At 37.7% G+C, this 17,286-nt stretch overlaps 1 protein-coding gene across 7 annotated transcripts in view; it reads right to left on the bottom strand.

Moving 5' to 3' along the window:
* The window catches only part of LOC127646765 (carboxyl-terminal PDZ ligand of neuronal nitric oxide synthase protein-like), a 217,515-nt gene that overhangs the window by 54,511 nt on the left and 145,718 nt on the right, over positions 1-17,286 (bottom strand). The gene's annotated exons all lie outside the window — the stretch shown is intronic.

Here is a 17,286-nt window from a genome sequence, read left to right as displayed (position 1 = left end):
CTCTGGTCAAAGATGACTCTTTGCCAGCCCATACTGAAGAGTAAGACATTAATTACAGTAGTGCCTGCAGTCAAGCTGTGGTGTAAACAAACCGATCACAGAGGCGTGGGAGGCAGTCAAATGTGACAAATTGTTAGTTTTAACCTACACGGACAATTTATTTATACCCAGGCTGGGATGAAAATATGGTAATGCCAGCTGTCAGATATTGACCTCCCACGTACATAATAAGGGTGTATAAAAGCCTCAGCAGCACCCAGAGATAAGAATGATTTTGCCTGAGATTGATATGCTGCAAAGTGCCCATTGAAATATTCCGCCATTGCCTGGTGCTAAATCACTGGCTGAAAGTCTAGAAACTCCAAACTGCTATTTGATATTCAACTGTTGGCTACTTCAATCACAAATTTTACCATTAAAATATAACCAAAAGAAAAACTTTTGAGCAGTCAGACACATTGGGACAAGTATAGATTTTTCAATACCCGATACCGAAACCCATAACTGGATTGTCTGTTAGAGAAATTGTCACAAATATCTTAATGATACAAATGTGTTTTCTCTAGCAGTGGTATTGTATATTGCTTTCAAACTCCTAGTTAAAAACCCTCTAAAATCAGGATAATTTTTACAAATTCTACCCTCCTATGAAAATTTTCTTCATATCATTGCTATAGCTCTTAGATAAATAAGCAAACACAATCAAACCACACTGGCATACCACAGGCAAGGGTAAAAAAATATTATGAAGACAGATTTTTTACCAAATAGTTTAAATGTGTTCTTAGGGCAGGGCATGTGGTCACATTTTTATCTTGGCAGGTTGCCACATTTATTTATCAGGAAAAATAGCAGATTGCAATTTGTGACACTTCATTACCATACAATACACCCACAGTTTACACACACATGCTCACAGATAGTGCAAGCACTCCCACACCTGCCACTTTCATTTTGCGTTGTCATGAAAATTGTGTTTAGTGATGCGCCTAGCATGGACATGAAAAGAAACCGTATATTTTGTTTTTGTGGTTGTGATGGTTGGGACATGTTCCCTCGTCACCCCACAATGTTCCTAAGAAACATAGGCCACTCGTTGAGGCATGTTCGACTTGCCCCATAAAGTGTGACAACTATTGGGACATGTTGTTATAAAAGGTCAAGTCTATTCAATGAAATTACTAAGGCATGAAAATATGAATGGCACAAGCGGATACGTTATTTGTTATTCAATCAGCTCGCTCACATGTGATATGTCAAGCCAATCGACTTGCACGTTGTTAGCTAATAGATCCTTCAGAGTCATAATCAAAATGAGCTTTATTGCCAATTGTGTTCACGTACAAAAGTTTTTTTTTTTTTTTTTGGTGAAAGGAGAAACAAGTCCACAGAACATTATAGTGAGATACAGAATATAAAACAAGATAAAGAGTAAAAACAGACATGCACAAAAAAGGACATAACAGAATGGCACATGTACATGTGCAAAAGGTTATATATATGTGCAATATATGTGCATGGTATGTACAGTTATTTCATTAAATAAAAGTGAATTTACATATGTACATAAGATATTTATTTACATTATTGCACCATGGTTAAGTCCTGAAGGCAGTTGAATTGTTCATGTGGTAAATGGACTGAGGATAAAAACTGTTCTGAGTGCTCTGTAGCACTTCAAAGAGGGAGTGGGCAGGGTGTGTGGGGTCCAGAATGATTCTGGCTGCACATTTCCTCACTCTGGAGATGTACAGGTCTTGGAGGGTAGGCAGGGGGGCACCAATAATCCTCTCAGCAGTCCTGACTGTCCGTTGTAGTTTCCTTCTGTCTGATTTGGTTGATGAACCAAACAAGACAGTTATAGATGTACACAGGACAGACATAATGACGGCCGAGTAGAACCGTGTCAGCAGCTCCAGTGGCAGGTTGAACCTTCTAGTACAACCTCTGCTAAGCCTTCTTCTCAATGGAGTCTATGTGGCTGGTTAGGTCCTGAGAGATGGTATAGCCCAGGAACCTGAATGACTCCCTTGCTGTCACAGTGCTGTTCAGGATGGTATTTAGAAATAGGGGAGTATTTCTCCTGAAGTCCACTATCATCCCCACGGTTTTGAGCGTGATAAGCTCAAGGCTGTTGTGACCAGAGACCAGACCTGTTCAAACCTCCTTTCTGTAAGTAGACTCGTCAACACCTCGGATGAGGTAGATGACCGTGGTGTTATCAGCAAACTTCAGCAGCTTGACAGAGGGGTCCTTTGTAGTGCTTGTTGCAAATTTGACCCTTTTCTTTAATTTGTTTCCTTTTTTCCCCCATATATATATATATATATATTTGTACTCCATATCCCACAATTCCAAGCAAACTACACTACTAAATTTAGTGCACTACATTACCCATACTCCCCTTGGTCGAGGTCTATAAGTAGACCTCACTTCCTTCCTTTGTTTCTTTGGCATTGGTGAGGTGTGGGTGTTGGAATGGACACCCAACCATGTCCTTTGAGTCCTTTCCTTAGGATGCGTTAAGTACGTTTGTTTTGCCAATTGTATTGTTTGAATTTGTTTATTTGAATTGTTTGGACTGAGTATATGAGTTTGATTTCCTTTCATTATATTGTTTGTAGTGACTTAAGACCATCTTGTACATCCTGTTCATCCTATCCATCCGTTAACATCTGTCCATTTACATCGTGTGAATCAGCTCCATGTGAATGTATGAACTTCATGTCATGTGAATTACCCAAGGCTTAATCATCCTGAACTTAAAATAAACGAGAGCAAAGGACTGGTATTTGCCCCGTGTTTTAATCAGACACGCCATCAAGTTTCTGTAACTCCGATGAACTTTGGATATATTTAACATCTGATATTCTACAGTGCTGTCATTCATATACAGGGAGAAGAGCAGTGGAGAGAGAACGCATCCCTGAGGAGCACCAGTGCTAATAGTGAGGGTCCCGGATGTGAGTTTCACCAGTGTCACGAGCTGCTGACTATCTTTCAGAAAGCTGGTGATCCACCGACGGATTAGGGTGGGCACAGAGAGCTGGGTTAGTTTGGTTGAGAGAAAATCATGATGGTATTGAAGGCTGAACTGAAGTCCACAAATAGGATCCTTGCAAATGTCCCAGGTCTGTTGAGGTGTTGCAGGATATAAAGCAGTCCCATGTTGACAGCATCATCCACAGATCTGTTTACTTGGTAAGAAAAGTGAAGGGGATCTAGCAGGGGTAGAGTGATGTCCTTCAGTTAGGCCAAAACCAGTCTCTCAAATGACTTTGTGACCACAGACATGAGAGCGACAGGTTTGTAGTCATTAAGTCCCCTTTTTTGGGGACCGGAATGATGGTGGAGCGATTGAAACGGCATGGAACTTCACACTGCTCCAGAGATCTACTGAAGATCTGTGTGAAGATAGGGGCCAGTTGGTCAGCACAGACTTTCAGAAAGGCCGGTGAAACGCTGTCTGGTCCTGAAGCTTTCCTTGTCTTGTTACTTGAAGACCCGGCACACATCCTCATCACAGACCTTAAGTGCAGGTTGAGTAGCAGGAGGGGGAGGCGGGGGTTGGGGGCGGTGCAACTGGGTTAGTGAATTGAAGATCAGAGCGGTGGAGGGGTGTGAGACTGGGCTTTTCAAACATGCAGTAAAACACAATCAGGTCATCAGCCAGTTGTTGATTCTCTACAGAGCGAGGGGGTGGTGTCTTGTACCTCTCCACACAGATGCAGGATTGTTGATTGAATTTTTCAGCTTTTCATAGTAGCTTCTTTTTGCTACTCTGATTTCCTTAGTCAGTGTGTTTCTGGCCTGGTTGTACAAGATTTTATCCTCACTTCTGTAAGCATCTTCTCGTGGAGTGGCAAGTAGAAAGGCTTACAGTTGATGAAGAGCACTTCTAAACTAGGGCAGCACATCTTCAACGTGGTTACATCTGTACACCAAATTTCGTTGATGTAAAAGCATGTCCTGCAGCCTCTCGTTTTCCCCGGTGATTCTGCAATGCAATCCGCTCCGAACAGATGAAAGCCTATGAGATTTAACGGGCTGTCTGGAATGGCTTCATTGAGCCATGTTTCCGTGAAACACAGAACAGTGGAGTTAGAAATGTCTTTATTTGTTTGAGTGAGTTGAAGCAGTTCATCCATTTTGTTGACGATGGAGCAGAAAATTGGCAGATGAATAATCTGCAGTGGAGTCCTAAAGTCATGTTGATGGAGCTACACATGCGGGCCGGCAAGCTTCGCTTGCTTGCATTTCTTGGAGCGCTTGTAGAGCACAGCTGCGCCTCCAACTAAGGTGTCTAACAAAACATCAGAATAACCAAACACCGGCAAAACATTATCATCATGTATGCTCTGTTGAATATATTCAGCAGTTCATCCCTGGTAAAACTGATCAAGAATAAGTGAAAAAACATGACAAACAAACAAAAGTAACAAAAACGCTAGAGAGCTCCACATCGAAGCAGATCTTTTAAGATCTCCTTTGATGTGCAATCAGGTAGCCAATCAACTTCCTTACACTCTCTTTGCCTAAAATATAAATTTGCTTAGTTTGCCAGTTAGCCAGTTTCACTGCAGCGCACTGTGAGAGTTTTCTCTGAAAATACTATTTGCTCAGGAGTTTGCTATGGCTTTTTATTGTACTAGCTTGCACAGAAAGGTCTGCTTTGGCCATGACAAAATGAAGCTTGTCTTTATCAAGGCACTGGCACACATCACTATGGCTCTTCGAAGCAGCAGCAGTACACATGTCTTGTTGGTAGATCTGGAATTGTCTAACAATTGTGCAGTAGCATGTCATGAATGATTAATGAAGAACGTCTTGTGTTTTTCTAATTGTGCAGCAGCACTAAGCGTGTCTGTTATATAGCAGTAGCAAGTCTTTATATTTGCTCAGCAGCAGCAGTAACAGCGTAGCAGATCTAGTCTGCCAAGACCAAATCCTATTAATATGCCATACACACATTAACATGCTAAATCCTTCAGAGAGTTGTCATGAATGAGCTGTATATTTTTCCTGGGCAAGAATGGTGAAAATGTTCAATAGCATTTTTGTAGACAAGACTTCAATGTACGGTGTGTGGCTTTACAGAAATTGACTTTCAAAAATAAATCTACACTGAGAACATAAAAAGTGTCACAACCAGCCCTAGTCTCCCCTATATTATACAATTTTAGGCAAGAAAATTATATGTAGACAAAAGGCAAACTCAAACTTTTTTAGACCATATTTTCCATAACTTACACTAGGTACCATGTAACAAGTTGCCGATTATTGAGAAATTTCACCCAATCTGTATTCCCAGAAAAACTTTTATCCAGGCTCTAACATGATTGAGAGCATTGTATTGGGGGAAAATATGTTCCAGAGGCTCACCTCTGCTCCTAATACTCTATCTTTCATATCTAACATGTTGGCTGGGCAAACACTGGTGAGCAGTTTGGGTTTGCTGATGAAGATTGCCTACTGTGTGTGCCTACATCCTGACAGCTATTTATTTGGGTAGTGCAGCAGAATGGCACATTGTAAACAACACCTGCTCTCACAGTGAATCTACGAGATCCTGGTGACATCAACTGAATTCATTGCTTGAAAAATCTGCATAGTGTGTCTTGGGAAAAGATTTAGAGAATTATATTTTCAGCTAATTTTTTGATGTAAACTAAACAAAAATCAGTCAACACAATAAATCATAGGTAAAATAATTTATGCAAAGAAAAGAAAATTCTGGATTGAGCATGTTTAGTATCTGAAAACAAACCATGGCCACAGGAAGCAGTTTGGATGCACTTAATGAATATTTTCTTATTGAATTAACATATTCTTAATGAATGATTAATTAACGAATACATCTTATAGATTTCAAACTGCTCAAGTGCTCAACAAACACTTCCGGAACCCTGATGAGTAATACAGTCAGTGAGACATACAAAAGCACAGATAACTAGAATCAGAGTGCGCAGGCCTTGTTAATGATGTAGATTTCATTTTGTATTTTGTTGTGGCACATAAGCAGTATGAACCAAACTGCTCAGCTGGGATACAGCCAGCATTTATCAGTGCAGGAAATGGTAAATGGTCGGCACTTATATAGCGCTTTTTTTAACCTTAGAGGTTACCAAAGTGCTTTACACTGTGTCCCAATCACCCATTCTCTCACACACACACACACACACACACACACACACACACACACACACACACACACACACACACACACACACACACACACACCAATGGCCACAGAGCTGCCATGCAAGGCGCTAGCCTGCCATTGGGAGCAACTTTTTGTAGACAAGACTTCAGGAAAAAGAGTGATAGATGGACCTGTAAAATGGTGCAATTGAAAAAGGAGTAGTCTGAAAGGAAAACAATGATCGACAGCAAAATAGTCTGCCAAGGGTCTTAAAACCAAACAGGTGGTTTGACCTCTCTTAACCTTTGCTGTCACACAAAGCACAAGAGATGCTGAATTTTAAATAAAAGAGAAAGTAAAATCTTCTGAAAAGTACTGAGATTCAAACCATTACAGACAGAAGGGAAACTAGGGCTATGGGCGGCTTTGAGATTGGAGCATTTATTGTTTGACTTTAAATGCTCTTTTATTGTTTGAACCAAGCAAAACTGTTTTTTTGTTGTTGTTGCATTATGCTGTACAGTATTTGCAAGAATGAACTTTTTCTTCTTCACTATTTTCTTCAAATAATTCAGCTCAAACCACTTTACGTTTAGAGTATTAAAACTTGTTTTGTAGATTTCAGCCTTTTCTATTTTTGCTCTAAATCAAAAGTAAAAGCATAAAATAAGAAAAGAAAAAGAAATAAAGAAAATGCAGCCTTTGTGTATCACTAAGATGTTCTATATTGTGAAATTGTTTTTAATGACAGTTAAGACAAAGTACTTTTCTCCCCAAATTCCCATGTGAAATAAATCTCCTTCTCATTACTGTTTAAAGTAATGAGAAGACACAATGGTCTTTTATAATTTTTTTATTTATACAAAACATGATTCGTATTTTTTTCTTTGGGATAACACGTGACTTGGTAATTTCTTGCATACTTAATTGTGATTGTCTTTACTTTCTTATAAATGTAACCATTTATAGCAGTTTCCACAAAGAAAAAAAAAAAAAGGACACTGGCTGTCATGACAAAGTTTGGTACAACCACTTTAATGCAAAGCCTAAGCTTTTGTTGTCTTGCGAGCACTGATATTTTCTTCCTTCCGCAAATGCAAATCTACTTTAGATAACTTAGTTTAGTTATTTGTATATTCATACCGCTCCAATCCACAGGGAATAATTGCAATAATTCATCTGTAGAGAGCTCTTATATCTGCATTCTGTATATTTTTCTGTGAAACAAAATAAAATGCTCTAATTATTTTGGTAAAAGGTTGATGAAAACACATCTGTTAAAGGTATCAAGTGTAGCACTGTTCTATTGAGTGATATCAATTAACCGTGGCAGAGAAAACTTAATTAGCTTCAACAGTGGTTATCTAATGAGATATGTAATAAACATCAGGCACTAAAAGACTGTGGCGCTATAGTTGTTAGTATCATAATTATCCATGGATACCTGTGCCCAGGGTCGTAGATTCCAGGGGGGATTAAGGGCAGGAGGCAACCCCCACAATATTTATACCATGATTAATGGAAACAAGTAAATGCTTCATGCTCCGTTCTTAAATCACACTGTTACATTGGAATTTTTCCAACAGTAATTGTGCAAATACACGTATATGATTACTTTATTGAATGTGTTTTGAAGTCAATCATAGACAATACAGAGAAGAAAACCTCACTGCTGTGCATATTGCATATACAACCCCACAGTGCCAGTGCTCTGACGTTTTGGCCAGTTTTGAGTTAATTTCTCTCACACCAGTGGACAAACATGTAGACATGTTTTTGTGCCTCTCTCTTACTCAGGGTCTTCCTGCACCACAACAAATACTGAAGATCATCTAGATTTTGCGCCTGAACAAAACAGCAAGTCCCAATAGCATGCCATATTAAGAGCAAACAAAACTCATATTGCCATGACAACACTCAATTGTGCATGTCCCTAACCAGCAGTGTGACAGATCAAACTCAGAGAAAGAGTGATATTAAACCTTGGACACACAATGAAACAGAAAGAGAAAAATGTGAGATACAAAAAAAGCAGATGAGGAATTGATCAACAAAGAGTGGGTGAAAACTAAGACAATACCGCTTAATGAATTGTATTACTGCAATGCCTGTGGAATTAAGTCACTGTTGGTCAGTGGTTATTGGATGTACAAATAACCTGCTTTAATACAGCTTTACATTTTCTGAGGCCATATAGCAGGCTACACGCATTTTCAACAAAACATTTTACACAACAACAGCTGGTTTGTTTTTGGTTCAGCCTATTTAATTATTCAGGCCTGCAAGGTGGTGAATAACAACTACAGAGAGGATGAGAAGGATAATTAAAGATTAACCTAAGATTGAGCTCATATTTGGCCATTATTACAGTGGCTACAGAATATTTTTTGACTGAATGTTAAGGTTCACAGCTAGTGCATTGACTAGGGCAGGCATGCCAAACAGACTCGAGAGCAAAAAAAAAAAAAAAAAAAGGAATAAAAATCATGCATGCTTAACTTCTATGAGATTTATATCTCATTCAGACTTTGTAAAAACACTAGTCTTTCGCAGCCAGACTTTTTACTATTGGCATAAAGTCTGGTCAACTCTGTATTTAATTCTGCCCAAGAACAACCCATTAAGATAGGAAGGATGTGTTTGATCTTTAAGTCCAGAAACATACTTTACATAATTACACGTATGCAAGCGCAAGCGCTTTGCCAATGTATAGCCAACAAACGGTCTGGTTAAAAGGGCCGCCGCTGGCCAAATCGATGCCCTACACAGAGCTCTGCAATCGTCAGGCATCGATAGTGTGAGCAAGATGCGATCGTTTGTGTTCCGCAATAACGTTATAAGTTCCTTCAATAATGTATAACGTGTGAGTACGGGCAGACAGTGGAGTTTCTGGTGCCCCCCTAGTGAGTTGGTTCCCAATGCAGACTGCGTAATATGCGTATGGGACCGGTGGTACTGTGGTTGAACATGTTTAATGTGCATTCTTGCATTACTGTGGTGGTAACAAACCCTCAGTTCTCAAAGATGCAATAGCGTATCATTCAAAATATGTGCCATTAAAGTGGATGCGTTTTTATTCAGGTAAGTTGCTATAAACAAAGTGACATTAACTTACTTGAGCAGCAATATTCTCAAACTGTTGCTCCTCCTTGACATTATAGGTTTGAAAAGAGAAAACATATTATAGAAGAGGACAGATAACACTTATGTTCACTTTTGCACCCATTGTGGCATTGTTAAGACTGCAATGTGTATTTCATTTTTTTTTCCCTAACTGATGAAATCGTTAGTGATCGTTGTAGCTACAAGCACCGGCGTTTAAGTAATTATGTATAGTGTGTTTCACCATTAACTCAAACTTCAAATTCCAACTGCAGTGTATATAGAAAGTACTGAAAAAAAATAGCAGAAATCTTTGTATACTTTCCAATTCAAATGTCTGTACATATTAATGCAGTAAGTACAGATTATTTTTTTCTTCACAGATGGACTTAAACTTGATACTTAGCACCTCAAACAAACATCATGTATCTTTTCACGATTTGATGCAACTAACCTTGCAAACTCTAGCAAATCTAGTGATTAGTTCTTCCGAAAACCACTAACTGTATCAACACGGTACCTTGCACAGTTGTTTCCGGGCAATTAGATTGAAACTGACGATTTTCAGCCAGTGCTTACCAATTTTGTTTGCATTGTGCACCAGCCGGTCAGTGACCAAACTGTAAAATGCTTTCTGAGGCTACTATACCAACTAGTCAAGGTCATCACTGAAAAGTAGATAAGCAGGCCAATACTAAGGACCATCCCAATGTAATACTGAGGAATAATCTCTGAGAAAAATCTAAACATCAAAATACTACCTATCCATCTCGCAAAAGTAAAATTAAAATGTCCTGAGGTCTCTGATAGTCTGGGATGGGAACTGCACTAAAGCAAATCATTTAAAATCATTTGATTTCACAACAAAATCCACTGCTGTCTAAGGATGTCTGCAAAGCTTCCTTGAGAAAAGCTTACAATGTAAAACTCAGCATTTTTTTTTCTCCAAGTACACATTTCTGTGCTGGACTTTTTGGTAATTGGCAAAAACAATCGGGGGGCCTAACAGGGCAGCACCTTCATTAACCAAGAAACAAACTTAAAGACCTGAATGTAAATTAGGAGTTTTTTTTCCAGAGTTTGTTTGATATTCCAGACACAAAATAACACTCAGCAGCATGTACAATAGAACTGTGAAAATAACAAGCTTGGGTGCAAAGCGCTGTATAACTCATAAAAAACCATCTGACACATAAAAACCTCTCTCTTGAACCTGTGAAATATCTCAGCTCTTCTGTACTCTGAAGTGCTGGTTGTACCCTAGTGGAGAACCATGAGGCCTTAAGGCTAAACACAAAGAGCAATGTTCTTCTCACAGCTGCACTGGGTGATATGTGCTGGCAGCCACAAATATGCCCTCATTGCCTTTCTGCTTGGGGCGTTCTGCTAAGCAGATGGCTGCCTCCTCTAAAAAGCTTATTTACACTGGATTTTTCTAGCTGTCCTTGACGGTGTTTAAGACATACAGCACAGTTCAAATTTTTAACACTGAAAATCTGGGATTCAAATTTAAACCTGGAAATAACTAAGATTTTGACATTTTTAAAAACAAAAACATGAAAATAATAAAATTAATAAGAAATGTTTAATAATCTGCATTCTTTTTAGGTCACAAAGCAAATGTACATATTTAAAGAAACATTAAAACGTCCATTTCAGTTTACAGTAATTTACGTAATTATATTTTATTTTATTATAAATGAATCTCAATCAACATCACTTTTGGCATAAAGTTGATTTCCACCAAAAATTGTCCCTCATTTATTAAAACCCCTTAAACTATATGGACCTGCCGGAGAGCCCAAAGAGGGGAAATTTACCGCAAAAAAGGTTTAATCTTAAAACGTTAAAGTCTCTGTATACATAAATCAGGCATACAAGGTATCATTTGAAAGCATAGAATCTGAACTTTTCAGAGATAACATCACTTCTACATTTATGCTGCTTAAAATAACATAAGGCCTCAAATTATTCACAATGAAAATTAGCGCCCTCTAGAGGTAATGTGTAGAAAAATGTATATAAAAGGTAACACTTTCTATGAAGCCCATATTATAAATACATTGTAAAGGCATAATAATGCATTAGTAATGTTTCATATTACACCTTATAATATGTTATAACTTCTCATAAATAATTCTAACCAAAATTATAATACCCATTTATAGTTATAATGCATTATAACATAATCAACATCAGATTTTATCTGCAGAAGTTATTTACATTTACATTTATGCATTTGGCAGACGCTTTTATCCAAAGTGACTTACAGTGCATTTATTACAGGGACAATCCCTCCGGAGCAACCTGGAGTTAAGTGTCTTGCTCAAGGTCACAATGGTGGTGGCCGTGGGGATCGAACCAGCGAACCTCTGATTAACAGTTATGTGCTTTAGCCCACTACACCACCATCCATGAGATATTTTTAAGTACAAGTCATGTCATGCTGGAAGTTATATACATTACACAGTTGAGATATTACGAAAAACACCTGTAAAGCTAAAAGGTTAAAATATATCAGAAACTCTACATATATATGTTGATCACACATGTAAACACACTGAAGAAAATAAAATCTAACTGATTCTATACTGGACTCTATTCAATGAACTTTAATGTTCTAACATCTTATTTGGAGACTTATTTTTTATAAATAACTTTCATTGTATACATTTGACTTTAAATGTATTTTATGTTACAAGTTTATGTTATGGCTGTTTATAAGAACAAGTTTTGCTTTTGTTACAAAGCAGGCAAAGTGCACAATATGATCATTGCATAAAAGCCTTTTGACAATTAACTTTATTAGATTCTGCTGCGTTAAAATTAGATGTTGCTTGTGTTATAATACATTATACTTTGATGTATAACTATGAATAGGGGAAGTCTTATGATGTATTATAACTGTAGTTATAATTATTTATGAGAAGATTTAACTTCTTGTGTATTATGATACATTATAAATGCAGTATAATGCACTATAAACACGGGCTTCATAGAAAGTGTTACCAAAAAGTCCTTCACATAGCACATACATTTTCAAAATAATCACAAAGTGAAATATGATTTCTGTAAGTCATCAAGTACAAATGTCTCATTTATGCTCAATAACTTCTGCTGTAAGGACGTTTTCTAAAACATTTTGCAATTTTTTTCTGTGAGTTTGCAATGGTATAATAATCCAATGTTATTTCTTAGATGTTTAGAACAAAATATACCATCCAGAAGGAAAAGCTTCAAAACAAATAATCAGAAAATATGTTTTCGACTATTGATGATAAAAGTTTTATTTCATCGCAAAGGAGAGGATCTCATAGTTCTAATGACACCTATTAGAAGCTATTGAGCTTCTAGTTCACTCAGAGGCCAAGACATTCAATGAAACAACAAGGGTGGTGATTGAACTGAAAATTAGACTGAATGTCTATGGACGAGCACATCTGTGAGGGGTAAAATGCATCAGATCTCTGTATTGTGATAGAATGTAATAAGAGAAAAAAAATATTTGTTTCTAGCTCTTTCTGCCACCTAGTGGAATACAATTTTTCAAAGTGAGGTAGCATGAACAAAGTTACATCTGTACAGTAGTGGTGGTGCAGACCTGAGAAACTGAAAACATGTGGGTGATGGATTTGTTTGATAAAGGGGCGGCCCACTCTTCCTCTTTCTTTGATCGTGCTACCTTTCTCTGTCATTCACCACGACCGCCACAGTTTACCAGACCCACAACAATTCCACCACAAGTGCACTGTTTTTTCCTTTAAACACAATGCTATATGTAGTACAATAAACAACGAGGACTAGAAAATAACAAATGCATAATCTGTAGACATGGCTGGCCAGCTTTTACACACTAAACTGGACGTGAGCAGTCAGTCACATCAAAAGCAAATAGATCCCATTATTACCAATGAAGTTGTCTACAATGGAAGCATCTGATTAGTCCGTGCTTTCTGCATGTCATTTAGATTTTTCATTTCGATGGTCTAGTGTAGACAGCCTCAAGCCATTGCGGCACTTCAACAGACATGCCCAGTGTCAACAGTGCGTTATGGGATTAGACATAAAGGTAGTGTTGAAATAAGAGCATAAACAATGAAGTACCCAAGCTATTCTTGTATAAAAAAGCATGAACAGGACATTAGGGAATGGAATAGAATGCTGAAAGATCTAAACACCAGTGACATTATGCATGTAAGTGAACACCGTTGTCTTTGTCACTAACCTCACTGATTCAAGACAATGTCTGAAACGAAGTCGCAAGAGACAATGGCATTGTGAACATACTGGTAGATGTGACATTGAATGTTGCCTGAGGGTACTGGCACACCCTAGATAATAATAAACTTCAAAAAGACCTGACAACAACGGTGTGTATAAGAACAAGTCCACATGGATTTCCTCTATTGACACGTCAGGATTCATAGTGTAAAGCACAATAGCCCAAAAGATCAACAATCTCAAATAACTGCATTTTAAAGCATGACATTTCAAGTTTATAAAGGATACTTTTGCAATCTGGAGGTTCATTAAGGACCTTGTAAAATAAAGGATGGCATTAAATATCTCTGAGACAGGACAGCTGTCAGACACACTGTCTGAAGGAGAATAAAAAGAGGTTTCAGCTTTTAAATATCACATCCAACACTAAAGATGATTAAGGGTGACCATAAAACAGCTGGCTGTTTTACTGTCTTTCACACATTCAAAGTAATCTTAAATGTCACTGGAACCCATCAGCATATGGATGGAAGCAAATTAACTAATCATGCATTGAATTATCTGCATCCTTTTGAAATGCAATCTAAATTTATGACTGAATGAATTACGAAGACAAAGGGGTTTTGTAGTAACTTTTGAAAGATCGCGGAGTGCAAAATGCCAAAGCTCTATCAGACTGTCGCTAGACTACGCATCTCAACAAGGCCAAAGTTATTTGGTTGGAATTAATTTATAGTTTGCTATATTTTAGCACCCATTGTTACCTGGTAGGGATGATTCAATATCTGTCCCAATGGTTAGTTGGCTTTGTTGTATAAAGAGCAAAGGCTGCCCTATGTCTGAATAGTACAACAATAGTAAAATAAATTGTTACATTTCTTTCAATCTCTCCATTTATTAGCGATTGGAGAGGGCACTGATAAAGCACCTTATACTGTTTTTCTTTTGTCATTCTTGAAATTACAACACGTTGGTTTGCCAGAATACAAATGTCTTGAGGTTGGAATAAAACAACATTTGTCAGAATAAAGAGGCTCTAACTCTTCTAGGTAGGAAATGAGTCTGTCTCTTAAGAGTTCATGTTAGACTGACATTAAGGTGATAAAACAAAATTGATTGCAGAGGCTCTTGAAGCTGAATGCCTTTTCCCTTCAAAGTCAGTTCCTTATCTCTCTGCTCAAATCCCAAAAAAATGATGTGTTTAGAGGGAAAACAAACAAGAGGATGATCATGAATAGATGCGATGAAGATAAATATAAAACTTGTTTTATAGAGATGTGTGATAAAGTGACAAAAAAATTTAAGTCACAAACTCACAAATTACTGGTCTGAATAAATCTAATGACTCACTCTCAAACAGAATTGGTCAAGTCCAACTCTAAATGAACCAAGAAAACTTACTGTGTGTATTGTTAATGACTTTTTGTCATCATAAAAAAGGTATATATAATTGTTGCTATATAAAGATAGTATTGTTTTAATAGGGACTCAAAAGTGATGGTTCGTTAACCAAGAATAGTTAAGGGAATTGGAACCAAAATTGTTACATTCCCATCCCCAATCCCAGCAAGCACAAGTATAAGAGCACGGAGGAATTAAACCTCCTCTGACTGCTCCAAAAATGTGTAACCACCAGTCTGATTTAAACAGCAATCCACCATTGAGGATGCTGAAATTGAACACTAAAGCAAAATCAAAGCTCTCTCCTACACGGACACATGAGCTGAACTCATCATTAATTATCCAAAGAAATTACCTTTGCTTTGAATGACCTTCTGGCTTTTGGGCACCATAGCATTTACAGGCCTGAGGGCTCTTGAAGAGCATCTCTGTACTGTGATTCCTCAAATTCCCATTTGCAAACCCTTTTCTAAATACACAGTTTGAGCCGGACGGACACTGAGAATAAAAACGGAGAGACTACAGTTCTCTTCCAAAACCTAGTTTTGGAACCAACATAGGCACTTACATAGGCAGCATGCTTCTTCCTAACCTCTACATACTGTATTCACATTGGTACACAATGCTCTGATTAACTGTATAGGAGACACGACTCAAGTTTGATACCAACATGTTGCTAAACTAACATTGTGGTACTCTACAAAGCACTAAAATGTATAGCACTCACATTATGGGGTACAATAATACATTTTAATTACCCAAACTATTTTTATCGATACCGGCATTTTCTGTCTGCTATCTTGAAATTGTTTTCGCTGAGGTGAGTCGAAATACAAATTGGGATTCTTCTCTACACATTCTTTGCAAAGGATACATGTAATTGTGCATTAACATTTGGTCAAAACAATAGCAGCTTTCCAACTAACATGCTGAATGGTTCGGAGCACAATGAATAGCCTTTTCACTTGAGCACGTTTTGTTAAAGAACAATTAGTTCCTGGTTTGGATTTCTCAGCATGGCTAGCTAGCCGTTCTCTGCTGGTGGAGACTAATGATTGGTTGGATTGACACTTGCCCAGTCAGTCTATTTAATCTTTGCAGCACCACAACGGAAAAAGAAACTGTAACCATGCCAACAAGCCTGGATCGGTATAGAATGACTCAAATCCAAAACAAGATCCATTCAGCCCAATGGTGAAAAAGTGCCAATGGTATCTAAAGAGACAGCATAATTAGGATGCCTACCTTTTGGAACAGCGTGAGCACTCATGTATTGCCTTAAAATTCTCGGCAACTAACTTGGTTCTGGAAGAAAGCATATGTCTTTACTTCAAATAAAACTACAGTAGATGATGTCCAACTCCTTGGGGGTCTGGATGATTTTGTAAGTAGACTTTTTTCCTGCTTCCAGGTGATATATGCCCAATGACTAAAGGAATCAAATCCTTGGCAGAAACTTGGCTGTTTGCCAGGCAGAGATATTCTGATAAGATCAGAGCTACACAGTAGCTCCACTTGTCTATATTTAATATTCCCTAAGCAGTGGGTTGGCTCAAGGCTTCCTGATTGTGGTTTTGAAGCAGCCTGACATTGGATAAAGTTCAGCACCGTTCATGAGAAGGAATGATGCTCTCTCATTAGTTTTTCAGCAGTCGTTGTCTGAAAAACCCACCGAAACACTGCAGTTTCTCATAAAATGGGATCCAGGCAAGTCTTATGTCCATTCAGGTTCCAAAGCTCAGAGAGGAACTCCATTCAGAGCTACACAAACTCACAAATTATCTCTTTTTAATAAAACATCTGCCTGTTTTCTATAAACAATATGGTGGGGTGAAATAAAGATTTGCTGCTATAATTAACAGCAGGCAGAAAAATAAACACAATAAACATGGTAATTTGTTCTACTATGCATATTAAAAAGCAGGCACACACCAGAACTCACCTTTCAAAATTTTATTTATAGGTGGATGTTTTTTTTTTTTATGTTGTAAAGCCAAAAATTAAGGTCTGGTTCCAGATAAGTTCGCTTATTTAAGAGAAAATCTGAATGATTTTTAAAATCCTCTTACATTCTTACAAAAAAATAATGTTTTTTTACTCCACAAACTATTTTCTCAAAAAATTCAAAATGATTGCCAATTTTAACCGTGGGCCCATGTGAGTGGAGGAATCGCATTATAAATGTTGACCTGATTTTAACTAAAAAACAAATTGCACTCCCTTTATTTTTCTTTTCACTTTCTTTTTTTTTCTTTTTTGTTTTTTTTTTTCAAGCTACACACTGGTGTACACTCACTGAGCACTTCATTAGAAACACCTGTACAGCTACTTATTCATGCGATTATCTAATCAGCCAATTATGTGGCAGCAGTGCAATGCATAAAATCATGCCGATATGGGTCCAGAGCTTAAGCTAATGT

Source organism: Xyrauchen texanus, chromosome 7 (assembly GCF_025860055.1).
Source record: "Xyrauchen texanus isolate HMW12.3.18 chromosome 7, RBS_HiC_50CHRs, whole genome shotgun sequence".
In the NCBI taxonomy this organism is placed as follows: Eukaryota; Metazoa; Chordata; class Actinopteri; order Cypriniformes; family Catostomidae; genus Xyrauchen; species Xyrauchen texanus.
Note: the sequence above shows the minus strand (reverse complement) of the source record. Positions and strands in the feature narration are given on the sequence as shown.